Source organism: Tamandua tetradactyla, chromosome 4 (assembly GCF_023851605.1).
Source record: "Tamandua tetradactyla isolate mTamTet1 chromosome 4, mTamTet1.pri, whole genome shotgun sequence".
NCBI lineage: Eukaryota > Metazoa > Chordata > Mammalia > Pilosa > Myrmecophagidae > Tamandua > Tamandua tetradactyla.
Window position 1 is genome coordinate 45,748,845 of NC_135330.1, and position 27,905 is coordinate 45,776,749.

Below are 27,905 nucleotides of genomic sequence, written 5' to 3' on the forward strand. Positions count from 1 at the left end.
TTCAACTCCTGCCTGAGTTTCCAGCATGCTAAATTGCCCTACAGATTTCAGATTTTCCAGCCCTCACAGTTGTTGAGCCAATTCCTTAAATTAAATTTCTTTATATATATCTATATCTCTGTTGGCATATAGACATCTATCGGTTCTGTTTTTCTGGAGAGCCATGATAATCAAATACTTATCAAAGGCAAGTTTCTCAAGTCCATGTATTTGAACATTAAAACATTTTGTCCAAATAACAAGTATAATAACATTTGCTGGTTGCTCCTAACTGTACTGGAGAAACTGGGTAAAGAAAACCACGAACTCAGAGCTTCAATTTCCTAGTTCAGGTACTGCAAAAAATGACCTGTAAGTTCCTATATCTTATTTAAGGAAATTTAAAAACTCCTGTAGCCACAGAACTGGAATTTCTGAAAACGAAACCTAGAGTTTCATCCTGTGATGAATGAATTACAATACAAATTGAATTTCCAAACTCTCAGCCTTTCTGATGTTAAAGTGAGGGGACTGAATTGGAAGGATTCGGATCCTGAAAATATTAATAGGCAAATATGGGAAACCTTTGTGAAGCTGAGGTATTGAATTCCTCAATTCTGCTGAGACTTCTTGGGCTGTAAAAGCAACCCATCCACCCTGCCTGAGGCGGTTGAGTCTACTTTGCCCGAAGAATCTAGAATGCCTTCCACTGAGGTCATTTGCCCTGCAAGACACTGCTGTTTCTCTTCATAAAGCATCTCCACCTCTCCTTTTTGCTTCAAGGTCTAAAACTAAATTCAAGCCCCATTGACTCCAAAGGGTTGGGCACAAAATATATCTATGAGGAAGTGTGATACTCTCTAAAAGAGCTGCATGAATTTTACAATGTTTACAAACATAAGTTGGAGGAATATGTGCGGCAATGGATATTAAAGGTGTGGGCCAAAAATGGAAGGAATATAAAATTGGGTCAGGCTGAATTTATTGATAGGACCCAGTAAACAGAGATTTTGGATAAAATCCTACAGCTTCATGGATCAGGAACGGTCTGTACAGTTTCTTTGGGTGGTTGTATGTAACTTGGATCAAAACGTGGTTAACACTAAATGAAGGTGAAATGCCTGAATATCCTTAATATATCCAAATATCCAAAGGCTTAGGTAGCTTGCAGTGTTAGAGTGGATTTACATTCAACACTTGCTCAACCAACCCGGAATGGTTCAGAGGAAACAGCTTTCTCTATAACTGTGAGAAATGAATTTGTGAGGGAAACACCTGGCATCTTTTAAGAGCATCATGCAACTTCTTTATAGGTCAGCACTGAGAGTAGCAACTGCTACCACTGAACAGTGATCCTTAAATGCAATGTGGTTTATTGGATGCCAGGTATCAGGGGCCAGGCAGAAGCACTTAATCACCAGAGACAAGATGGGCATAGTTACCATCATGGACAGCAAAGAGAAAGCAGTAATCAGAAAAACTGACCCACAGAATCCTCTGAATTGCTAGTTGATGATGGATTACCTAGAAGTAAAAAAGATGGGAAGTCTACTAAATTCTCTGTATAAATGGAAGAGTTTGAGGTCAAGCGAACAGGAGTTTAACTTGAATAACAAAACAGAGAGTCAAAGCCCTGCGATTGATTCCCTGACTTGAGCCACTTTACAGACACAAAGACCCTGTAATGAAGGGGAGGCCAAATTCCCTGGAGAAAGGGCCTCATTACACAGTCAAATATTTATACTGCTAATCTTTATGCCAGCCTACCCTAAAGGGACCTATAGCCTTTTACCAGAGTGACTGTGAATTGGGGAAGAAATATTCATATTTTGGGGAGCTACTGAACAAAAGCTGGCTTACATTAATTCTAAGAGACTCAAAACATCACTGTGGTTCATAAGTCAGAGGAGGGGCCTATAGTGGCCAGTGGAGTTCTGGCTCCAGTCTGTTTCACAGTGGGCCCAGAGGCTTCTTAAACCTATACTGAACTTGAAACATGGCATAGGTAGCATGCAAGAAACCATTAACATGATTGAAAATCCATTACATAAGGGGCTTATTTGTCACCATGACATAGCTATATTACGTTTGCTGCTCAACGCCCTCCCTACAAGTGTTACACTGATAATAACTGGAACATAGGTCATTCATTCCCTCAACACATTTTCTAATTGACTGAATCTATGGGTCATATACTTTCTTACAAACTTAGAAATCTCTATATAAATAAAAGATTTACTTTGCATATGAGCCTTCCTGGAGTTGTCCTTATTTTCTCAAACTGTTAGAACATTTCTAGCATTAGGAAGGGGAAATGCCTTACCTTTTCCTAACTCTTTTTAGTCATGAAAAAAGTACCCTGTTAAAAATAAAAGACAAGTCAAGAGCACCTAGAGCTATTCTCAGTATGCACAGCTAATGATAGCAATCTAGGTAAAAATGAAGTTACCATTGGTAGAGAGTTGTTAAAGTTATCCCTGACATTTTCAAAAAACATTAAGGAAGGAGAACTTCATAATTTTCTATAGATCATTTTTCCAATGACTAAGGGTGGGAATTCATAAAGCTTCAGTGAGTTTTCATAAGTTCTAGTGCACAGATTATGTAATAGTTCATTTCTAACAACTAATATGGCCTTCCCTACTACTTGATTTGATTCCTTCTACAAAGACCAGCTTCTTGAAGGGGATCCTGATTTATCCTCAAAACTGTTTTCTGCATTAGAGTGTGTGCCTGAGTTCTCAAGTTATCTTCCAAAATTTGAACTTATACTCATGGAAATAATTAACAAAATTAACATATATGCAGCACTTAATATGTGCCAGGCACTGTTCTAAACACTTTAGATTGATTGACACTTTTAATTTTCATGGCAACCTTATGATGTAAACGCTGCTATTATTTCCATTTTACAAATGATTAAACTGATACAAAGAGAAAATGGTTAACTCATGCAAGATCATAAAATCAATCTATGGTGAAACTGGGACACCAACTCAGGGGAATAAAACTCCACAATAACAGCTTTTCACTGCTACGCTCTACCGCTCCTTCTGACATTACGTGTCATGCTGAAAAGGGGACTATGCATGAATCTGTAGAGAAAAGGGTAATACGAGGTATTACCCTCTCCAGCACTTAGCTATATGCCCGAGAACACAATAGATGGAATTGAAGAAAACACATAATGCCTAATGACATCAGGTAGATGAACCATTTTCTAGACAATGTGGGAGAGGTAGAAAGTAAAATTCTCTTTCTTTCATTTAACTTAAGATGATATTTAATAGTATCTTTTTGCTTCTTTGTTTGTTTTACCAAAGAAAACATTGTGCATGGATCATGCCATACATTTCAATCTCATTAATAATTTCCTCCTCTACTCTCAGAACTAGTATTACATTTAAGAAAATCAATCCAATTTTTTCTCCAATGATTAACATAAAAGTAATTGTGAAAGAATTGAATTCTTATTATTTGAATAAATGGCAGAACATATGCTTCTCTACATAAAGATTTGACAGATATGCTGTAAAAATGATTAAATAAAAAGTCTGCTTGTACATTGTTGAGGAAGATAAATTTTCTCTTCTGAATACCTTTATTATTGACAGCTTATACTTCATAAATTCAAACATAATAAACTCATTTGTTGAATGTCCATGAACAATGCTCCATGTTCAGTGCTGCAAACATTTCAAAGATGAAAATTATGCTGAAGAGTTTACATATTCGTTACCACTGATGGGATTTCCTGTTTTGACTGTGCTGTGGTCTTGATGGTTTGGAGAGCAGGAGGTAGAAAATATGCTCTTAAAAACAAAAAGCAACTGTTCGTTCTTGTTAAAAATGAACTACCGCCAAAGCTGAGCTTTCTTTTTGTTTATTAGGAAAACTGAAATATCTCCTTCACTGCTACTCTGAAGGAGAAGAAATATTGGGCTGTTGAAAGATACAGGTCTAGTGGGGATTTCTGTGAAACTTTTCAAAGCTGTTTCAGCATGCCTACTATATTTGCAGACACTTGCCTAATTATAGCAACCTGAAACTCTGTCATGGCTGCAGTTTCTGATTGATACAACATCATCAATTCTACTCATGCTGAGTTAGGTTCATTTAATTTCAATTAGCATTTATTGAGCTCTTTTCATGTACCAACCTTTTGTGAGGCAATCAAAAAATAAATAAGCTACTACTTGAAATATAATAAATGTTCAGTAACTATGTCTTCTATAACAATTAATTAATACTTTGTAGGACTTTTCTATGCTAGGCATTGTTTTATGAACTTTGCACATATTAACTTATTTGAGGCTCACTACAAATCTCTATTATCTCCACTTTAGAGAGGGAAACAAAGGCAAAGAGAAGGTATCTAAATTTGTCAAGGTCACATAGTTAAAAACTGGCAGAGTTGGGATTTCTTCTCACTTTGTCTCTAGAGTCCAAGTCGCTATAACTATTCAAAAAAAGAAGTGAGTTCCTTGAGAGATGAATATACAGATTTTAAAAGTGAATAAATTAAGGATACTGATTAAGGAGACCTTTACAAGATGATTAAAATAATCAGTTCAAGATAGTATTGGAAGAAAAACCAGTCTATAAGTCTTGGAATTCTTGAATGTGAATCTTGATGGGTTGTAAATAATAATAATAATAATGATGATGATGATAATAACAACATTTTAAAAAATAAACCTACAAAAGAAGAGAGTTCCTGATCAGGTTTTGTGCATACTTTTCAGGACCAATATGCATCTAAGAGACCTGTGACTACATGCATTCTAGTCTTGAGCTTAGGGTTGTTAAAATCAAAAAAGTTTCAATCGTTCATTAGTAAAATTCTTCCACATATGATAATCCTCAATCACTTACTGCCTCACCTCATCCTCATCATTATCTTGGTCTTGAGACTTGGCATTTCCTCTTAAATAATTATGACAAAATAGAAAATACAACTCTGTTAAGCTAAAAGTGCCCTTAAACCTGGAAAATACTCTATCTTTGTTTTCTTAATTTTCTCATTATTATGGATCAAATGTTAATTTTACTTAATATATAAATAGCTATTTATAGTTAACTGCCTAAAGAAAAGCATTCTATAGATTCACAATGGGTATTCTGTAAAGATGCCAATATTTTTTCTTCATTTTTCACCTTTCTTTTCTTTCCTTCTTTTTCTTTTTCTTTCTAGTCCTTCCTTTTTTTTTTTTTGAGGTTTGACTAAACAAAGTACAAGAAGTTGTTGTCTTATTGATATTACTTCAATTTTTTTTAATTGTGCATATTATCAATACCTAGAGGAGCACTTTCTCTCTCTAGCATGTAGTTGAATGTCTTTATGACTGGAAAGACTTTAAGATTGTTGGAAATGTTTAACATTCTGAACATAATGACTTTCCTAAACCAATTGTCAGTTTTTTTGATCTTGATGTACTCCCTCTGAGCAGAATATCTATTTGAATGGAATCCAAGAGCCATAATTAGGAAGTTGATGAATGCTACCAATGTTCTTTCTTCTGGGTCTGGCTGACATATATAACAGCCTTGTTTTGAAACCTGGCTTCTAGCAAAAATGTTTCATAGAAGAGTGGTTTCTATTAGTGGTTTTAGAACTCAGCATCCTGCAGTAGGGCACTATATTTAAAATTACCTAGAAATTTTGTGAAAATGAACTTTGTTTTTTCTGATCTGTATCTTAAATTCTCTCACATTCACACCCATGAAAGTTTGAAACTTGCCAGATGTTGAGGTGTGGTAAGTCTTGAAAGAGTCTGTTTTTAGGTACTAAGAAATAAAAGACTAAAAACATATTTTCTTAAGTTTGATTCTTGAGCTATAATTTTTTCACTAGACTTTTATAGACATTACCCAATAATTTCATATTCATTATCAGTTATAAAATTGGTTATTTTTGAAGGTGGTCAGATTATCTTTTCACATCCATTTCCCCTCTTCAATCTTTCTCTGACTTTTCCCTCTTCTCTTGTATTAGTCCTACTTAGTAGTTTTTGTGTTCTAAATGGAGTTAATAGGTAATATCCAATTTCCTCTATTTTTAGCTTTTTATCAATTAAAATATACATATTTCAAAAAGCACTGCACACCTATATGAATTTTTATAAACTGAACATGTAATCAGAATCCACATCAAGAAATAGGGCATTAAGGGCACTCCAGGATTCCTTTGGATATTCCTAGGCATTATTCCTTTCCAAGGGAAAACCAACATTTTTATTTATTTGCAGAAGATTAATTTTAATTACTACTCTATTTTACATCATTCATGTAACAGACAGCATTATTTACAATAACCGAAACATGGAAGCACCCAAATATGCATCAATGCATGAATGGATACACACAATATTGTATATCTACACAACAGAATATTATCTAGTCAAAAAAAATGAAGTATTGATGCATGCTACAATTTGGATGATCCCTGAAAAAATTATACTAAGTGAAAAAGCCAGTCACAAAAGACTACAATTATATGGATGTCTAGAATAGAGCTCTCTACAGAGCCACAAAGTAGATTAATAAGGGTTAGGAATAGAGATAAGGAGAGGAAGGGAGTGATAACTAAAGGGTATGGGGTTTCTTCTTCAAGTGATGAAAATATTCTAAAACTCATTGTGGTGATGGTTGAACATGTATGGGAATAAACGGAAAAAAAAGATTGAATTGTATAACTTTAAGGAATGTAGTGTATGGTTTGTGAATTATAACTCAATAAAGCTGTTTAAAATATGAACATTAAACAACAGCTTATATATTGCCACACCACATGGTAGTACAATGTCTCTTGCAGATCTTCAGATCAATTTGATTAACTTGGGAAGAAGATCTAAGATGAGTTCTAGCCTCTGGTTCTTGAATGTGAGCATATTTTTAAGGGCATTCACTTCCTCCTTTAAAAAAATGCATAAACAATGAAATAATAACTCTGTATAATCGACAAAATATCTGAATCAGCCTTGTGAAAACTTCGTTTTTTTTTAAATTTTATGCTGTATTTTCAAAGAGTATTTTAAATCTGAGAGGAAAATGTATATATATCCATTGATTTTTTAATTCGGTATTTTTCAGGGAATTTAAAATTTGAAGAACAGGTTGGGTTTGATCAGTTGGGGAAAACTGGAATCTAGCAGAGAATCAATTAGGATATGACAGCTGTTTCAATAAATATAGTCAGTCAATATGGCCAGCTAACATATCCACATATGGGAAAATATACGTGTGTGATCACAAACATGTACATATGCTTGATAAGATACATACACGACAACACACAGTTAAGACAGGAGACAGAAAAATGTGGAAGCTCAAAGTTATACATCCTCCAGTAATTTTTTAGACCTTCCCTGCCTTTTGCTTACCTGCTTCTGTCAGCCAGAGTTAGCACAACCCGTGGGCAGCCAAACGAGGCTGAAGGAAACAGAAATATCTTTTACTGGTGGTATTACTTGACATCTGCAGCTTTGACTTTCTTTTAGAAATAGAAAGTTTACTTTATATGTGGTTAGAAATGGAGTTAAAGGGTTTATTGATTTAAAATATTGCTTGTGAGAGTCTCTGTCCGAGATCAATGCTTCTAATAAACTAATACAGACTTCTAGTAGAAAGATCTTACCTCTGACAAAATGCTATTGAATTTTGCCTCCCATCTCTAAAAGGGTAATTGTCAGGCAGATTTGTTTAAATTTAGTGTTCTAATACCTGCATTTTAAAACAAATAAACAAGATGTTTTGTCTTCCTGATTGAAGGCAGAGTGCTTATGCCATATATTCTGTTCTTAAAGGTGTCATTTGAAGGTTTTTCATGGAGAAAATTATATTCCAGTGCAATAAAATAGGTTTATTTAGATAACAATATTTATGCAAACAGTGGTCACAATATAGAGAGAGTTATTTTCAAAATCTGGAGGCATTAGTCATATTCAATCTAAGGAAGGCACCCTAGGTGTTGGAGGGGGAAATGTATTTCCCTATGCCTAATATTTCCATAACAGAAATTCTGCTAGGGTGACTCTGGTGTCCTCTTAGACCAACTCCCTCACACATTCAGTGCCTTTCATCAAAGATAAACAGACTTCCCAGATTATTGATATGAGAGGAAGGAACTGTGTACACTTAATTTTGCTCCTACTAAAATACCACCTGGTTTCAGTGAAAGTGTATTCCTGTCTGTTCTTTCATGTGTTATGTTTGTGGGAATAGCCTCTGCCCCCGAGGGAGAGTGCTAGTTATCTGACATTAATTCTGGGAGAACTGTTTTGAAGTTAGGATTGTATTTCTACATAATGCCTTATAATCCATATTTTATTTGAAATAGGACTTCCTATTTTGACAACCTCTGTAATTCCTAGAAGTACTTCTTAATTAGTTCTGAAATCTTTAAGGGAAGCAGCGGGGATTATGATATTGGAACCCATGTACTCCAATAGCAGATAACATTAGACATGTAGGGGAGAATATAAACATCTTAAGTGTCTCTATTTCTCCAGGAAAACTTTATGACCTTGTCTTGGAAAAGAAGATAGTGTAATATAAGTGTTTTGAACAAGTGTTAGAGTTTTCATGAGCTATAGGGAAATAGGAATGGAATATCAGAACCTGAAAATAAAGAATTGCAATTCTAGTTAAGATACACAAGAGATTACTACTCTCATCCTAATAAAAATAATTGACATAAGCTAAAAGTCAAAGTTTTGTTTTTCTTTAACTATAAGAGAATACAGAATGCAACATAAATCCAGAAAATGTTGAAGATTTCTTGGCAGAAAAGGAATACAAAGCTGCTTTCATACCTGTCAGAGAGGCAGGAGGAGGATAAATCTGCCTTTCATAAAATAAAGTGAAACCTTCCAAACTTCAAAGAACATTTAATGGTTGTTTTTGGCCCAGGATGATAGATTAAAATACCGAGAAGCTCTGAATTGTGTATATACACACCTAATAATTTGTTCCCATGAGCCTTCACCGAGTACAGGGGAATAGTAAATGAATGGCCAGGGGAAAGGCAGCAGAGCTGAGGGAAATACTAGCTGCAGTACACGGCCCTTCCCAAAATACAAGCCTGTCCTAAGGCTTGGGCACGGCAAGAGAATTGGGAGAAAGCCCTCAAGTTACTTTTGGTTTTAACCAAGAACAGGATAAAAAGGAAAGGAGACCTTAAAAAGATACCTCTGAGGCATTACAGAGTTTCAGGGAGTGCAAGCCATTTGTGCTTTTAAATGCAGGGGATAACACATTAGGGTGAAGAGAAATCTTCCAAGGTGCAGAAACTTGAGAAGACTGGAAATACAAAATAATTTCCCAGGGCCCTGGAAGATTGGTAATCAGACAATAAAGAAGAAAGAGGTTTCCCATCATTCAGAAAGCTGGCAGTTGCATTGTTACAAATATAGTTTCCTGAATCTCATTCAGCAAGATCCTAAGCCCAGCTAATAGGACAGTACATACCTGAGTTTCAAAATATTTAAGGCTAGAAGAAAATTAAACAAGTGAAAGTTGTAAGAAAGCACAATTCTAGCATAACTCCATATAAGGACTTAGTCACACATTTAGAGGAATGAGTATACTCATTTTATGAGTAAATATTATTTACTTTAGTCTCTTATTTTTATTTGCTATATTTGGCATATAATCAATGAAAATAAAAGGTGAAAAGGCATAAAAATAACAGACCATAAAGACAGGAAATAATTCAATAGAAGGAGACCAAACCATGATCTAGAGTTTATAATTATCAGGCTGGAATTTTAAATAACAATAATGGCTATGTTAATACCTCTAGTAGAAAATCTGGAAAATACACACAAACAATTGAAAATTTTCATCAAACAAGCTATTATGAAAAGCAAATGTAAGCCCATTTCCAGAAGGAAGTCTGGAAGCATAAGGAGTGTGTGCACAGGGAGCTGGGGCAAGGAAGTAGTCCAAACCCCTTTCTTGAAGGCGCTACCCCAGGCACACAGCCCTGTGACCCGCGACTCACCCCAAATCCCACACACCTGAAACCTTGTCACTCGACCCCCCACCACCATCACCGCACTCTAAGCATCCCAGCCCGACCCCACCCTCAAACATCCCTGCCCCAGGGATGCACATTGGTCTGTCGCAGCCCGACCTACCTCTCCCGCACAAGCGCACAGTCTGGTCTCACCCTGCCTGAGACCCACTACCTGTGGCAATCCCCTTGATCCCCATCTCCCTCCCTGCTCCTTGCAGGTGTTCACCTGTGCATTTGGACTGCAGGTGCTCACCTTCATGCCAGGGTCGCATCTGCACCCAGCGCCTACTGTCGCTCAACCCTGACCAGCCCCTCCTGAGCTCTGCGCAAATGCACTTTAGCATCTGGCACACCAGGTGCAGGCAAGTGCAAGTGCTCACTCCCGCTACCCCCCTCAGCTCTGGGTATGTGTTGACCTGCACATGCGGGCCACACCCAGCCCCAGCCCATGTAGGCACAATCCCACATCACTGCTCCTGAGCTCTGCACAGGTGCATACAAGGGCCCTGCCGCCCAGACCCAGACACACTAGGGCACTGCCTGCCAAATCCACACACCTGCAAAGTCACATCCTCCCTGCCAGGCATCCAGGTATCCATGCTCAGACCCCTTGACCTCTGCACTCCAGCTCTCTGCCCCACACACATACAACCCTTGCCCCACCCCACGGCAAAAATACCCTTCTCCTATACCTGGCAAGTGCTCTTGTGCAGATCTGTGCCACATAGCTTCTACCCTGCACAAATGGGCATCCTTATCCAACCCCACCCCTGTACATGCTGAGGGCCCCCCCCATCTTCACCTACCTGACACATCTGGCAAACTCTGCCACCTGTGTCTTACCCCCCTACACATTCACACATCCAAATCCAGGCACCCTGGACCCCTACTGAAGGAAATCAATACCCAAAGTAATCCTATCAAGATATTTATATGGCAAAAAGGACAACAGATCACTAACCATATAAAGATGCAGACAGATACAGTCCAGGCTAATGACCAAATAAAAACATCAGAGGAGACAAAAAGATGGAAAAACTTGAATTGAATCTCAGGGAAATGATGAATAAAACAAAGCCCACAAATATAAGAATTGTAGGTGTCCCAGAAGGAGAAAAGAAGAGTAAAGGGTTGGGAAGATTAGTGGAGGATATAATAGAGGAAAACTTCCCAACCTTCATAAAAGGCATAAATATGTAAATCAAAGGAGCCCAATGAACTCCAAATAGAATAAATCCAAATAGGCCTACACCAGGACACATACTAATCACTGTCAAATATTGAAAAGAAGAAGAACGTTCTAAAAGTGACAAGAGAAAATCAATCTACTACATACAAGGGAAGCCACATAAGAATAAATATGGACTACTGAACTGGCACTATGTAGGTAAGAAGGTTGTGGTGATATATTTAAGATCCTGTAAGAGAAAGACTTCCAGCCAAGAATTCTGTGCCCAGCCAAATTGTTCTTCAAAACTGAGGGAGAGGACAGGTCATGGTGGCTTAGCAGGCAGAGTCCTCACCTGCCATACCGGAAACTCAGGTTTAGTTTCTGGTGTCTGCCCATGCAAAACAAACAAACAAACAAAAAATGGATGGAGAGATTAAAATTTCTCAGACAAACAGAGGCTGAGAGAATATGTCAACAAGAGACCAGCTCTACAAGAAATACTAAAGGGAGTTCTGCCAGCTGAAAAAAAAAAAAAAATGGAAGAGGGGGCTCTGGAGGAGGATGCAGAATTGAAAACTATCAGTTAGGATAACCTAAAGGTTAAAAAGAAAAAAAGAAGGAAAGGAACATATAGATCTGACAAATAAAATCAAAAGGATAAGACAGTGGATGAAAGAAATGCTTTTCCTTTGAATATTAATGGATAAACTTACCAGATAAAAGATACAGATTGACAGAATGGATTAAAAATATAATACAGCTATATATTGCTTACAAAAAACTCATGTTAGACACAAGGATATAGATTGAAAGTGAAAGGATGGAAACAGATGTTCCATGTAAACTGTATCCAAAAGAAAGCAGGAAAAGCTATATTCCTATCAGACAAAATAGATTTTAAATATAAAGACATCATAAGAGACAAAGAAGGACACTACATATTAGTAAAAGGGATAATTAACCAAGAAGAAATAACAATCATAAATCTCTATCTCCCAATCAAGGAGCTCCAAAGTACATGAGACAAATGTTCACAAAACTGAAGGGAGAAATAGACATTTCAATAATAATAGTAGGAGCCTTCAATACATCACTTTCGTCTACAGATAGAACAATCAAATAGAGGATCAACATGAAAATAAAGAACGTAATCAATTTGATAAATGAATTAGACCTAAGAGACATAAATAGGCCATTATACACCAAAAACAGCAGGATATTCATTCTTCTTTAGTGCTCATGGAACATTCTTCAGGATGAATCATATTCTGGGGCACAAAACAGGTCTTTATAAATTTAAAATCATTGCATTATTCAAAGTACTTTCTCTGAACACAATGGAGTGAAGCTGGAAATCAATAACCACCAAAGAACAAGAACTTTCACACATATATGGAGTCAACACACTCTTAAACAAAGAGTGGGCCAAGGAAGAAATTGCCAGAGAAATCAATAACTATCTGGAGATGAATGAAAATAAGAACACAACATATCAAAATTATGGGAAGCAGCAAAGAATGTTCTGAGAGGGAAATATATTGCCTTAAATGCCTGTATTAAAAAAGAGGAAGGAACAAAAATTCAGGATTTAACTGCTCACCTGGAGGAACTTTAGAAAAAACAGTAAACTAAACCCAAAGAAAACAGAAGAAGAGAAGTAACAAGGATTAAAGCAGTTAAATGAATGAGAGAACAAAAGAACAACAGAATTAATCAATAAAACCAAAAGTTGGTCCTTCCAGAAAATCAGTAAAATTGATGGATCACTAGCAAAGCTGAAAAAGCAAAAAGAGAGAGTACACAAATAGACAAAATCAGCAATGAAAGGGGGGTCATTCCCACAGATCTGAAAGAAATAAAAAATAATAATAATAAGAGGATACTATTAGCAATTATGCATCACCAAACTAGTCAACTTAGATAGTTCCTGGGAACACACAAACTACACTGACTAAAGAAGAAATAGAAGATCTTAACGAACCAATCACAATTAAGAGACTCAATCAGTCATCAAAAATCTTCCAACAAAGAAGATGACTTCACAGGGGAATTTTATCAAATACACCAAATGAACTAACACCAAATCCTGCTCAAAAATGGAGGAAAAAGAACCACAACCAAATTCATTTTAAGAAGCTAACATCACTTTAATACTAAAACTGGGTGAAGATGCTACAAGAAAGGAAAACTACAGGCCAATCTCCCTAATGAACATATATGCAAAAATTCTCAAAATATTAGCAAATCAAATCCAACAGCACATTAAAAGAATTATACACCATGGCCAAGTGGGATGTGTAACAGGAATGCAAGGATGGTTTAACCCACAAAAAAGAGATCAGTTAAAGTAATACAGTGCATTAATTAATTGAAAAGGAAAAATCATATGATCATCTTGATTGATGCTGTAAAACCGTTCAACTAAAATCAACATCCTTTTTTGATAAAAGTACTTCAAAAGGTAGGAATTTAAGGTAACTTCCTCAACCTGATAAAAGGCATATATGAAAAACCTATAAACAGAATCGTACTTAATGGTGAGAGGCTGAAAGCTTTACCCCTAATATCAGGAACAAGACAAGGATGCCCTATGTCACACTATTATTCACATTTCACTAGAAGTTCTAGCAAGAGCAATCAGACAGGAAAAAGAAATAAAAGGCATCCAAATTGGAAAGGAAAAAGTGAAACTTTCATTATTAACAGGTGACAGGATACTATACTTGGAAAATCCTGAAATTAATGTCGATGAAAAATCTACAACAAAGTTACTTTAGCTAATACACAAATTCAACAGGGTGGCAGGTTAAAAAACTGATGTGCAAAATCGGTAATGCTTCTATACACAAGCAGTCACTTAAACAAGGAGTCAAGTAAAAAATTCCATTCAAAATAGCAAATAAAATAATCATGTACCTAGGAATGAACTTAATTAGGAATGTTAAGGATTTGTACACAAGGTGCTACATAACATTGTTAAAAGAAATAAAAAAAGACCTAATACGTGGGAAAACATTCCATGCTCATGGGTAGAATGGTTAATATGTCACTTCTACCCAAATTGATCGACAGATTCAATAAAGTACCATTTAAAATCCCAACAATGTACTTTGAAGCCTCAGAAAAGCTAGTTACCAAATTAATCTGGAAAGTAAAGAGACCTTGAATAGCTAAAAGCATACTAAAAAAGAAGAATGAAGTGGGAGAATTAACATTCCCTTATTTTAGAACTTCTTATAAAGCGACAGTGGTCAAAACGGCATAGTGCTGGCACAAAAATAGAAGCACTGACCAAATCTACGGTAAACTGATCTTCAAGAAGGTCCCCAAATCACTGGGACAAATTAGTTTTTTCAATAAATGGGCAAGGGAAAGCTGGATATCAATAGCTACAAGAATGAAAGATGACCCTTACCTTATACTCTATACAAAAACGAACTCAAATTGGATTAAACTCCTAAATATAAGAAACAGTACCATAAAGGTCCTGAAGAAAATGTAGGGAAACCTCTTCAAGACCTAGTAATAGGAGGTAACTGCCTAAACTTTAACCCAAAGAAAAAGCAACAACAACAACAAAAAGAAATAAATGGAAATTCCTCAAAATCAAGTGCTTTTGCACCTGAAAAATCTTTTACAAAAAGATGAAGAGTCAGCCAACTCAATGGGAGAAGATATTTGGAAATCACACATCAGATGAAGGTTTGATATCCTATATACATAAATAAATCATACAACTCAACAACAAAAGAACATGCAACCCAATTTTAAAGTGGGCTAAAATTATGAACAGACATTCTCCTGAAGAGCAAATACAGACAGCTAAAAAGTACATGAAGAGATGCTCATTTTCATTAGGTATAAGGAAAATGTAGATCAAAGCTACAATGAGATACCACCTCACACCTACAAAAATGACTACTATGAAACAAGCAGGAAACTACAAATGTTAGAGAGGACGTGGAGAAATTGGGACATCTATGCATTGCTAGTGGGAATGTATAATGGTACAGCTACTATGGAAGACAGTCTGTCAGTTTCTCACAAAACTAAATATCAAGTTGCTTTATGACCCAGTAGTACCTCTTCTCAGAAAATATCCAGAAAAGCTGAAAGCAAGGACATAAAAAGACATTTGCACACTGATATTTGTAGCAGCATTATTCACAATTGCCAAAAGATGGAAACAATCCAAGTGTACACTAATAGATGGGTGGATCAATAAAATGTAATATATACATATGATGGAATATTATGCAGCAATAAGATGAAATGATATCCCAAAGCACATGACAAGATGGATGAGCCTTCAGGACATAATGCTGAGTGAAATAAGCCAGAAACAAAAGGATATATATTGTATGATTTCACTTTTATGACCATGGTAAAGGTAAAATTGGAGCCTTATAAAACAGAATATAGGGCACCTAGAGATAAACAGAAACTTGAGATTGGTGAACAGTTTGCTAATGAGGCTGAACTTACTTATAAAGGAATAGATAAATGTGAAGGTGATTCACTAATGGGTCTATAAGTAATATTACCATATTGAAGGTAAACATGATTGAGAGAGGGTATGTAGACTAATTTGTCACACCAATTAGCAATACAAATATTTTTAAAGTTTTTGTATAAACAACTGCAAAGGTATAAATTTTGAACAAAGAGTGTATAATTTTGCAATATGGAGGGAAATTTTATTGCATGCTATGTGCTATGTTTAACAGGAAAATATCAACAGCACTGCAGCAATACCAGGGGTACATAATGGGGGGAAGGACAAGAGTCGGGGGGGGTTGGATTTTCTATTTGGTGAGGGTGTGTTTATTGGTTATCTTTCTCTTGGGAATGGTGAAATTATCTAAAATTGAGAGTGCTGATGGACTATTGACTTTGGACATTATACATTAGGCCCAGTAGATGGAGGTGGCTGAAGGATCTATGACTGAGTAAACTGGTGAATGATGGTATAAACATATAATCAAACACGGTGCTGCTACCAAATGGAATGAAGTAGGGAAGCATGCAACAATGTGAATGAATCTGTGGGACATTTGGTGAGGCAAAATAACACAGAAACAAAAGAGCAAATAGTGCATTATTTAGAAAATACTTATAAGAAAACTGGGACCCATATTGTAAGCTCTTATAACAGTCACATTTAGTCAGGAGTGGTAATTGTTATTTCTTTATTTTGAGGGGCTGTTTTGTATACGCATGACCTGGTATTTAGAGATAAGAATGAAGCCAGTTGGTTCAGGATTAAGGTAATTCAGCATACATGGGTAAGGAAGATATTTCCTGTGTTTTAGAACTTCACCTACTCTTTGAGAACAAAGAAAGTTTTATTATGTCCAGAACCTAAATTTTCTATAGCATGTAATCTAACTCAGTCTGTCTGGATAGATCATTTAAACAATCCAAACACAGGAAGCCTAGAATAAGAATGAAGGACTTTAATCCTGTGCAGCTTAATATAAAGCCTGGATACTTTCCAGAGTACATTAAGCAGATAATCAAAAAAGTATTGGCAAATTCCCTTGAGGGATGGGAGAAAATTATGGAACTATTAAATATTATCACTGAGGAAACCCCAGGTACTGTACCAAACATTAGGGACACCCAAATAAATAAGCCAGCCCTTGATCTTGAGGCTTGCTGTTGTGAAGCTTATGTATGTAGGAGAGAAGATTAGCTTACATATGTAGGAGAGAAGCATGCCTAAGAATCACTTCCAGAAGACCTCTTTTGTTGCTCAGATGTGGTCTCTATGTCTCACTCTAAGCCCAAATCTGCAAGAGAAACCATTGCCCTCCCTCCTATGTGGGACATGACATCCAGGAATTAATTTCTCCCTGGTGGCATGGGGGATGACTACTAGGGATGAGCCTGGCCCTGGCACCATGGGATCAATAATGCCATCCTGACAGAAAAGGGGAAATGTGTAACAAATAAGTTAAAATAGAGTCATGAGGATATGGCAGAGGTCACTGTTATTCATGTTTCAGTTAGACATTTCTACCTATCATAACTTGCCAAACAACAACTAAAATCACTCCTGCTAATTCTAAAGTACACCTAGGACATTATATAATATTTTACAAAGGTTCCATGTACTAGAGTAACTTTCCAAAACCTATAACCTCCAGATAGGGTCCCTGGACCAGATAAGTCCTGAAATGCAGAGAAGCCAGACTTTCCAGAACATCAACTAGTTCCATCCCCCTATTCCATATTAATGACAGCTCCTTCCAACATGTAAAGTTGAAATAGCCCAAATACCCCTAAAGAATGGGAGAAAGATCAAAGGTGATGGTGGGGTAATATAGAGAAGGTTGGGTTTAACAAATGAATATAATTGCTGAATCATCATACTGACATTTCTTTTAGCCTCCAATACCTTAGAGCAGCTAAAAGTAACCTAAAAGTGTGGAATTTAAATCCATACCAAACTTTGAAATCTGTTGTACAGTTAATTGTTGAAAGTACTCTGAAATTTATTGCTTTTATGTATATATATTATTTAAAGGGAAGGAGGAGTAAAACAGATAAGATAGGATTTTTAACAAATGAGAATGACTGCTGAATCATATGGACATTTCTGTTGGTCTCCAGTGTCTTGGAGAAGCTATAAGAAAAAACAGAAAATCATGGAACTATAACCCACATCAAATTTTAAAATCTGTTCTATACTTGTTAAAATGTACATGGTAATTTATTTTTTGTATATATGTCATATTTCACAACTAAAAATGTTAATAAAAAAGCAAGTATAAGAGTACTTATGAAAAACATAAAAGAAATGGAGAATTTATTTGATTTTATTTATATCAGACTTGGCAAATAAAGGAAAAAATGAAAGAACTTCAGGCAGGTCATAGGAAATTAACCAAATTAAAATACAGAGGGAAAAACAATGACAACCTGAAGCAGATAGTATGTGATTTTTAAAGCAATATTAAACAGTCTAAGATATAATCACAGTCCCAGAGTTAAAGAAATAATACAGAGGAAGTATTTGATGAGAAATTGGTCAAGAAATTACATTTCAAAATTAATGAGTTATATCAATCCCCAGACCTGAAAAGCTCAGAAAACGTCAAACAGGATAAATAAGAGAACAAACAAAAACACACACAAACATATTAAAATCAATGTTCTGAACACCAAAATAAAGAACAAAATCTTACAAACAGCCAAAGACAGCAAAGCATTATATTCAAGAGAAAATCACAAAAATTCGGGCTAACTATTCATTGGCAACAATGGAAGTCAGAAGAAAATATGGCATAGATAGTTATGGATAGATAGATTGATTGATTGATAGACGGTAGATAGACGATGGACAGATTAATAGATATACTCAAATATGGTTGGTGTTCTAGTTTACAAGCTAGGAGAATGTGACCTACCAGAAACGGAACAGCTTTTAAAAAGCGGAATATATTAAGTTGCAAGTTTACATGATCCAAGGCTGTGAAAATTTCCAAATTAAAGCAAGGCTATAGAAACATCCAATCTAAAGTATCCAGGGATGGATGACTTGGTTCAAGAAGGCCACAGATGTTCAGGGTTTCTCTCTCAACAGCAAGGGCACATGGTGCACGTGGTAGACATCTGCTGGCTTCCTCTCTCCAGGCTTCTTGTTTCATGAAGCTCCCCCGGAGCCATTCCCCTTCTTTATCTCCAAAGGAGGCTGCATGGGCTCTAAAGAGTTTTCAAAAATGGTTTCCTCTTAAAGGGCTCTAGTAAGCAAACCCCACCTTGTATGGGAAGAGACACATCTCCATGGAAACCACTGAATCAAAAATTGCCATCCACAATTGGGTGGGTCACATCTCCATAGATAATCATAAAGCCCCCACCCAGCAGTACTGAATGAGGATTAAAGGACATGGCTTTTCTGAGGCATACAACAGGTTCAAACAAGCACAGATGGGTGCACAAACATGCATTTCATATTGTGTATTTAAAACTAGAATAAAGAGAATACTAAAACTGCTAACTAACTGGACTTTTGACTAGCTTCTTTCACAACATACTGTTTCAAGGTTCATCAATGTCATCCGCATTCTGACTCTATGAGTTTGCTTATTCTAATTCTATCACATCAGTGAGATCATACAATATGTGTCCTTTTTGTGTCTGGTGTCTGGCTTATTTCACACAATATAATGTCCTCAATTTTCATCCATGCTGTCACATGTATAACACATCATTACTTTTTAACTGAATAATATTCCATTGTATGGTTATGCGATAACGTGTTTATCCATTCATAAGTTGATGGACATTTAATTTGTTTCCACTTTTGGGCTACTATGACTACTGCCAAAAACTTTCATTTACAAGCTTTTTCTGTGTGGATATGTTTCCATTTTTACTTACTTACCTATGTAACTAGGCACAGAATTGCTGGGTCATATAGGACATCTATGTTTAATCATTTGAGAAATCGCAAGACTGTTTTCCAAAGTGTTTACATTATTGCTCTTTCCCACAAGCAGTGTGTAAGTATTCAAATTTCACCACATCTTTGTCCACACTTGTTATTATCTGAGTTGTTGATTTAGATAATGTTGATCCTAATGGCTATGAAATATATCACATTACAGTTTTGATAAGGATTTCCCTCTTGACTAATAATGTTAAATATTATTCATTTACTTATTCGCCCTTCCTTGGAAAACTGCATATTCAGATCCTTTGCTCGTTTTTAAAATTTGATAATTTATGTCTTTGTTTTTATTGAATTGTAAGAGTTTTGTGTGTATATATATATATATACACAATATATATATACACAAATATATATCTATATATTCTGGATACAAATTCCTTATCAGATATACAATTTGTAATGTTTTTCCATTTTGCTCATTGTCTTTTCACTTTCTTAATGGTGTCCTTTGGAGCTCAAAAGCTTTTACTTTTGATAAAGTCTAAATCATCTAATTTTTCTTTGGGGGCTCATGCTTTAGATTCCATATATAAAAGTTTTTTCCTAATTCCAAGGCATTTAAAAATCACCCCTATGTTTTTTTCTAAGAATGTTTTGGTTTTAGCACTTACATATAGATCTTTCATCCACTGCAAGTAAAATTTTTGTATATGGTGTGTATATAGCTATCCAGTTTTCAAACAAACTGTTAACAAGGCTATTTTCCTCATTGTTGGACTTGGCACTATTGTCAAAAATCAGCTGATTATTTTTGGTGAATTGATATCAACTGGACTCAATTTATTCCATTAGCCTATAGATCTTGTTTCATTGTAGTAAGTTTTGAAATCAGGAAGTGAGTTGTCTACTTTGCTTTACTATTTCAAGATTTGTGTTGAAATTCTGTGTCAATTGCAATTTCATGTGAATCTTAGACTCATCTTACCAAATTCTACCAAAATAAAAAATCATAATAAGCTAAGGTTCTGTTGGGTGTTACACTGAACCTGTAGATCAGTTTGGGAAGTATTGTCTTTCAAACAACGTTAGGACTTTCAAACCATGAACATGGGATATTTTTCCAATTATTTAGTTCTTCTTAATTTCAATAATGTTTTGTAGTTTTCACTACTTTTGTACTACCTTTGTCTATTTATTCCTATGCATTTTACTCTTTTTGATTCTGTTATGAATGGAATTGTTTGCTTAAGTTTTTTTTTCTGAGTGTTTAATGCAAGTGTATAAAAATACAATTAATTTTTGCATAGATATCTTGTATCTTATAACCTTTCTGGATTCGTTTATTAATTCTAATAGTTCATTAATGGAGTTCTTGGAATCCTCTATATACAAGATCTTGCAATTTGTGAAAAGCCTTGTATTTCTTTTTCTAGACTAACTGCCCTAGCTAGACCCTCCAATACAATGCAGAATAAAAGTGGAGAGTTCAGACGTCCTTGCCTTTCTCCTGATACCAGAAGGAAATCATCCAGTTTTTCACCATCAAATGTGATAACCGTGTGTTTCATATAGATGCTCTTTAATGGACTGGATATTTTTTAGCTTGCTGAGTATTCTTCTCATGAAAGGGTATTAGATTTTGTCAAATGCTTTCTATTTTTCTTTTGATATGATCATGTAAGTTTTTTATTATATTTATGATGTATTGCATGAATTAATTTTTGGATGTTGAACAATCCTAAAATTATTGGTATTTGCGGTATATTTTATCAAGTCCCCTACAACAATATGTTCAAGTCCTAACCCTAGTCCTGTGAGTGAAGCTTCATCTAAAAAATGAACTTCAAAAATCCTTAGATTAAGTCAAATTGAAACAAGATGGACACTAATCCCGTATGACTGGGGTCCTTATGAGGAAAGGAACTATAGAAAAAGACACAAGCGACTGAAAAGGAGTGGTAGAAACCAAAGGAAGAGGAAGGAAACAGATCACCCATGTGATACAGGGAGCAACTGAGCAACCACAAGCATACTAACAAACTTTGGATGGCCTATGGATAACTTGATTTTGGATTTTAGTTTCCAAAACAGTGAGACGATAAATTATTATTCCAACCAGTGTGTGCTATTTGTTATAACAGCTCTGATAAACTAAGTGAGTCATGGTGCATAATTCTTTTTATATATTGCTGGATTCAGTTTAGAATTTTGTTGAAGTTTTGCATCCATATTCATTTTAAATATTGACTTATAGTTTTCTTGGAATGTCTTTTATTGGTTTTAACATCAGGGGTAATAATGGCCTCATAGAATCAGTTGGAAAGTGTTCCCTCACTCTACATTTTTTGGAACTGTCTGTGAAGTGGTATTAATTTCTCTTTAATATTTCGCAGAATTCAGTGAAATCATTTAAGATTTGACTTCTCATTGTGGGTAGATTTTTAATTATTGCTTTAACTCTTCACTTGTTAAAAGTCTACTCAGAATGTCTGCAATGGTTAGGTTCTGGTGTCAACTGGGTCAAGAGATGATGCCCAGTTTTCCGGTCAAGCAAGCACTGGCCTGACCATTGCTGCAAGGATATTACATGGCTGGCTGATAAATCAGAAGGCTGGTGCATTAAATTATCAATCAGCTGACTGCATCTGTGGCTGATTACAACTGTAATCAACTAAGACGTGCCTTCTACCAAGGAGATAGTTCAATCAGTTGAAGACGTTTAAGGAAGAAGAGAAACTTTTTCTCTATGTCTTCAGCCAGCAAACCTCTCCCATGGATTTCATCAGACCCTTCACTGGAGCTGCCAGCTTCACAGCCTGTCTATGGAATTTGGATTGTTCCATTCCCCTGGTTGCATGGGACACCTTTATGAATCTCCTTTAGCACTGCTATAGCTGCATCCTATAATATTTGAAATGCTGTGTATTAATTTTCTCTTGTTGGCTCTGTTTCTTTCATTACAAAGTAATTTCTGATTTTCCTTTTGGTTTATTCTTTGACCTAATGGTTATTAATTATTACGTATTTTTGTTTTTTCCATTGTTTACCTGATATCACTTTCTAATTTCATTCCATGTAGTTGAAGAAACTTTGGGTATTATTGACAATCTTTCAAATGTATTGATGTATGTTTTATGCTCAAGCATATGGTCTATCATGTTCTACATGAACTTGAGAATATTGTATATTCTGTTGTTTTGAGATATATTGATCTCTGATAAGTCAAGTTGTTTTATAATGCTTTCAATTATTTTCTTTTTTTGTTGATCTTCTATTAAAATATTTAAAAGCTTATAACTGTGATAGATGAATCATTTTATCATTTAAAATGAATGTCTTTAACTTAAGTAATAATTTGGACTTAAAACATAGTTTTTCTGATTTTAGGACAATCTTTCCAGCTTTCTTAGGGATGTTGTTTGCCCAATACAATTTTTTCATATTTTTACTTTCAATCTATTTGTATCTTTGAATTTTATATATATATCTACAAATAGCATATAATCAGATCATGTTTTTTGACCAATCTTGCAACCTTTCTCTTTTTACGGATTAATACATTCACAATTAATACTATTACTGGTACATTGGACTTACATCTGGTATTTTAGTTTTTGTTTCCATATGTCTTATTATGTTATGCTACTCTAATCTTTCTTTCCTGTTTTTTTTTTTTTTTTGGCATAAAGTGACTATTTTCTCAAGTAGTACCTTAATTACTAGATTTTTCTCTATAATATTGATTTTGAATTATTTTTAGTGATGGCCTTGTGATTATTCAGCATGCACAAATCAACTTCTGATTTAAACCAGATTAAATCTGATGACAAATAGAAATGCTATCTCATAAGGCTCTATTCCCTTTCTCTACTTTTTTTGTAATATTGGTATGCATATTATATCTATTAATGTTACAAATCCAACAATCCTTGTTATAATTATTACTTTATCATTTGAAGTCAATTCCTTAGTCCATACATTTTGGTTTCCATCTATCTTCTCTGTGCTGATATTGGCAAAAATATTACACAAATATTATAATTCTAAATATTATAGGCCTAATAACACATTATGCATATATTATTTTGTATAATTGTCTTTAAAATAAGAGCCGTGAAGGAAAATAGACACTTCTGTTGTCTTTTTCAATTGCACAATTATCCTTACCAGTGATCTGTTTTTCTATGCAGATCTGATGTACCGTCTGGGATCACTTGCTTTCAGCTTGAAGATCTTCCCTTGAGATTTCTGGTAAGATGTGTCTACCAGCAACAAATTCTCCCAGTTTTTATTTATCAGAGAAAGTCTTTGTTTCACATTCATTTTCTAGAGATATATTTGCTTGATGCAGGATATTTGTTTGACAGTTTGTTTTATTATTATTTGAGCACTTGACTATGTCCTCTCACTGTGTCCTGGAACCCTTTGTTTCTGCTGAAAAGTCAGCTCTTAATTTTATTGGCATACCCTTTTTTATAAAAACTCATTTTTTTTCTCTTGTTGATTTCAAGATTTTCTCCTTGTCTTTGAATTTCAGCAATTTTAACATGATGTATTTATTAGTGGATATCTTTGTTCATAATTGGAGTTCATTGAGCTTATTGTAGGTTATTGTTTTTCCATCAAGTTGGGACATTTCTGACCATTATTTTTAGTTTATTTTATTCTGCTTCTTGCTCTTTTGAGTTTCTTCTTTTCTCCCAGTACTCAAATTTTGCATGTTTATTTATTTATTTAGTAGTATTCCACATTTCTGTGGTGATCTCTTCATTGTTATTCATTCTTTTCTTTTTCTTCTTCAGTTTGCATAAACTCTACTGATCTACCTTCAAGTTAGTTTACTCTTTCTTTTGCCAGTTAAATCTACTGTTGAGCTCCACTGGTTGATTTTTATTTCAGTTATAATTTTTAACTCCATAATTTTCTTTGGTTCTTTTAAAAAACAAGTTCTATCTCTTTGTTGATATTCTCTTTTTGGTGTAACATTGTCATCAGATCTTCCTTTAATTATTTAATCATCTTTATTTTAGTTCTGTGAACATTTTTATAATGGCTACTTTAAACTCTTTTTATATGATAAATCTGACATCTCATTTCTCTCACAAACAATCGCTTTTTTCCCACCAGTGTACGGGTGATACTGTCCTATTTTTTGCATGCCTCATGATCTTTTGTTGAAAACTGGACTTTTTAGATAATATGTTGCAGCAACTTGGGTACTACTCTCCCTCTGGGGCTAGTTATTATTATTTGCTTGTTTATTTATTTGGTAATTGTCTGGAATTTTTTTAAATGAAATCTGTACCTTCCCTCTTCAACAATATTCAGCTTATGATAATCTTTCTTCGGTAGGTGCAGACTTGGATATGCCCGCAATCACCTTGGGATGACAGTGGTTATTGTAAGACTGTTTTCCTCTTTTCTGTGACCATATCCTGCAGTTAAACTCTACCAGTATTTGGTTGATTATGCTATTGCTTTTAAAACTCCCTGAAGCATAATTGTTATATATATATATATATAAACTCATCAAATTAAATTCTAGCTTCTTTAAAGGAATAGTTTGAAGTCAGTGTTTAATTTTCTTTTTGCCCCCAGCAGGACTATTTCCTTGATTCTCTCCTGGAGACCAACTATCCCACAGTTCAGCTGTATCTTGAATCTCTTCTCGATTGCATTTCACTACAACCTCCATTCATCTACGTTGTACCTTTAGGCATGAAATTCTTCTATGTTGAAAATTATATTGGTTCCATTGAGGAGCAAATAGGAGCTATTTGTTTTATAGCCTGTTTTAAGCAAAAGTAGACAAAATCTCTGCATGTTTTCAGTGTGCCATGTGAAAGTTGGAGCCTCCACTGAATGTTTAGGGGTTGGTGGAAAATGGAGGCTCCATCTATCAATACTCAACCTATATTTAATCTCATCCAAAGGAAGCTTGGGGTAGGATGAGCAACACTGACATCTTGCTCCTCCCAGGAAGAAAGCGATGCAGCTGAGATATTTGGGGAGAAGGAGCCCTGGGTTCTTGGCTGCAGTACTCTGAAATGCGGTCTCTGCCTTGCTTATCTGTGAGGGTAGAGAAAGTGAGCAATATTGGTTCAAATACACAGATTCTTGCCTTTCTTAACAAATTCCTATAGGTGTTTTGAACAGGTATTTCTCCATTTGCTATTCACCTTTAGGGCCATTTCCAGAGGTTTCAAATATTTGTTGTTGTTTAAGTAGTTTTCACCACTTCACTGGAGAGTGTTCAGCAGGGATTTTCACATTAATATACTCAATCCCCGTTGAGTGATTTCTTTTTTTTTGAAGACCCGATAATTTTGTGGGTTTTGTTTATTTTTTTATTTTTTTCCAATAGTTTTATTGAGATATATTCACATATCATGCATTACATCCAAAGTGTGCGATCAATGGTTCACTGTATCATCAATCACAGTTATCAGGCACTACAAGATTCACTATGTTATATAACCCATGTTTACCCTCTCATTTTCCCTTTCTACTGACATACTTTACTCCGACTATCCCCTTTAAATCACAATCATGAGCATAATTCAGTGCATTAATTTCACTTACCATACCATGCTATCACTTCCAGCCATTTTCAAACATTCAAATTCAACCCAGTTAAAAATCCTGCACACATTAAGTATCCACTCCCCATTTTCTACCCACATTCTATTTCCTGGAAACCTTTATTCTTGACTCCAACTGTGTGCATTTGTTTATTGTTTATTGTAGTTAGCTCATATTAGTGAGATCATACAATATTTGTCCTTTCCACTTCCTCACCAACACTTGAAGTTTTCCGCTTTTTTTGATAAGGTCCATTCTGTTAAGTGAGAAATGATATCTCATTGTCATTTTGATTTGCATTTCCCTGATAGCTGATAGATGTTGAATATCTTTTTACGTGCTTTTTTGGTGATGTGTACTCCTTTTTTAGGAAAATGTCTTTTCAAGTCTTTTATCCATCTTTAAATTGAGTGGCTTTTTTATTGTTAAGTTGTAGGATTTTTTATATATCCTGGCTATTAAACCCATGCCAGATATGTGGTTTCAAAATATTTTCTCCTCTTGAGTAGGCTGACTTTTCACCTTCTGACCACATCCTTTTTTGCACAAAAATATTCAGTTTTGAAGAGGTCCCAATCATCTAGTCCTTGTTTCATTGATTGTGCTTTGGGTATCCATTCTAACAAATCTCCAAGTATCACAAAATCTTGAAGATACTTCCCTATATATTCTTCCAGAAGTTTTACAGTCCCAGTTCTTATAATTGGCACCTTGACCCAACTTGAGTCAATTTTTGTATAAGATAGGGATCCTGTTTCTTTCTCTTGGATATGGATATTCAATCTTCCAGCACCGCATACGGAAGTGACGATTCTGTACCAATTAATTTTTCTCCATCACTTCTGTCTGTCACTGCATTGATTTCCATTGTGATCTATTTTTTAAGATTTAGTTTTTTTAGGCTTATCTTTCTCATCTTTTTCTAGTGTCTTAAGACTGAATGTGAGGTCACTGGTTTCAAACTTTTGTTATTTTCTAATGAAAACATTGTTTGCTGTAAATTCTCCTCTAAACAAATTCCGATATATTGTGTTTTCATTTCATTTGGTTCCAAATAATTTCTTATCCCATTTTTTCTTCTTTGATTCATAGATCATTTGAAAGTTTATTACTTAGTTTTAAAATATTTATTTCAGGATTTCTCAGAAATCTCTTTATTGTTTATAAATTTTCATGGATTAAACCTCTATAAATCTATTAAAACTTATTTTATGACACAAAATATTGCCCATCTTTGTAAATATTCTATGCACACTTGAAAAACAATATGTTTTCTACTGTTTTGAGTTGAGGTGTTCTATAAACATCAAATAGTTCAAATCAGTTGATAGAATTGCTTAAATGTATTTGTTGATGTTCTATTTTTTCTATTAATGGTTGAAATAAGGTGGTTAAAATACCTTTCTATAATGATGAATATCTCTATATTTCTTGGCTAGCCTATCATTTTTTTTGTTTCATGTATATTGAAATTTTGCTAGTAAGGGCCTAAATGCAGATCTTTATGGTTCCTTCTCGGCATAGATTTCTCCTTTTCACTATTTTGTCAAAAAAAAACTAGTATAGTTTAGATTTCACCAAACTATTAGCTCAGTATCTTCAACTTATAGAATCTTTTAGAATCTGCCTGGATTCTCTCTCTTTGTGATGCTTCCTGCAGATTCAAGTCAATAATCTGGGGCAATCAGGGGTATTCCCATCTATCAGGAATAACTGTCTTTTGTTGCCTAACGTTCAGTACCTTCAAAAGATTG

At 35.0% G+C, this 27,905-nt stretch overlaps 1 protein-coding gene and 1 long non-coding RNA gene across 2 annotated transcripts in view; one reads left to right on the forward strand and one right to left on the reverse strand.

Annotated features, from left to right (window-relative positions):
* The window catches only part of BRINP3 (BMP/retinoic acid inducible neural specific 3), a 553,553-nt gene that overhangs the window by 205,114 nt on the left and 320,534 nt on the right, over positions 1-27,905 (reverse strand). The window lies entirely within an intron of this gene.
* The window catches only part of LOC143680773 (uncharacterized), a 79,776-nt gene that overhangs the window by 49,905 nt on the left and 1,966 nt on the right, over positions 1-27,905 (forward strand). The window contains exon 2 of the long non-coding RNA XR_013174172.1: positions 23,760-23,820. This is a non-coding gene — a long non-coding RNA (uncharacterized LOC143680773). The remainder of the gene's footprint in view (positions 1-23,759; positions 23,821-27,905) is intronic.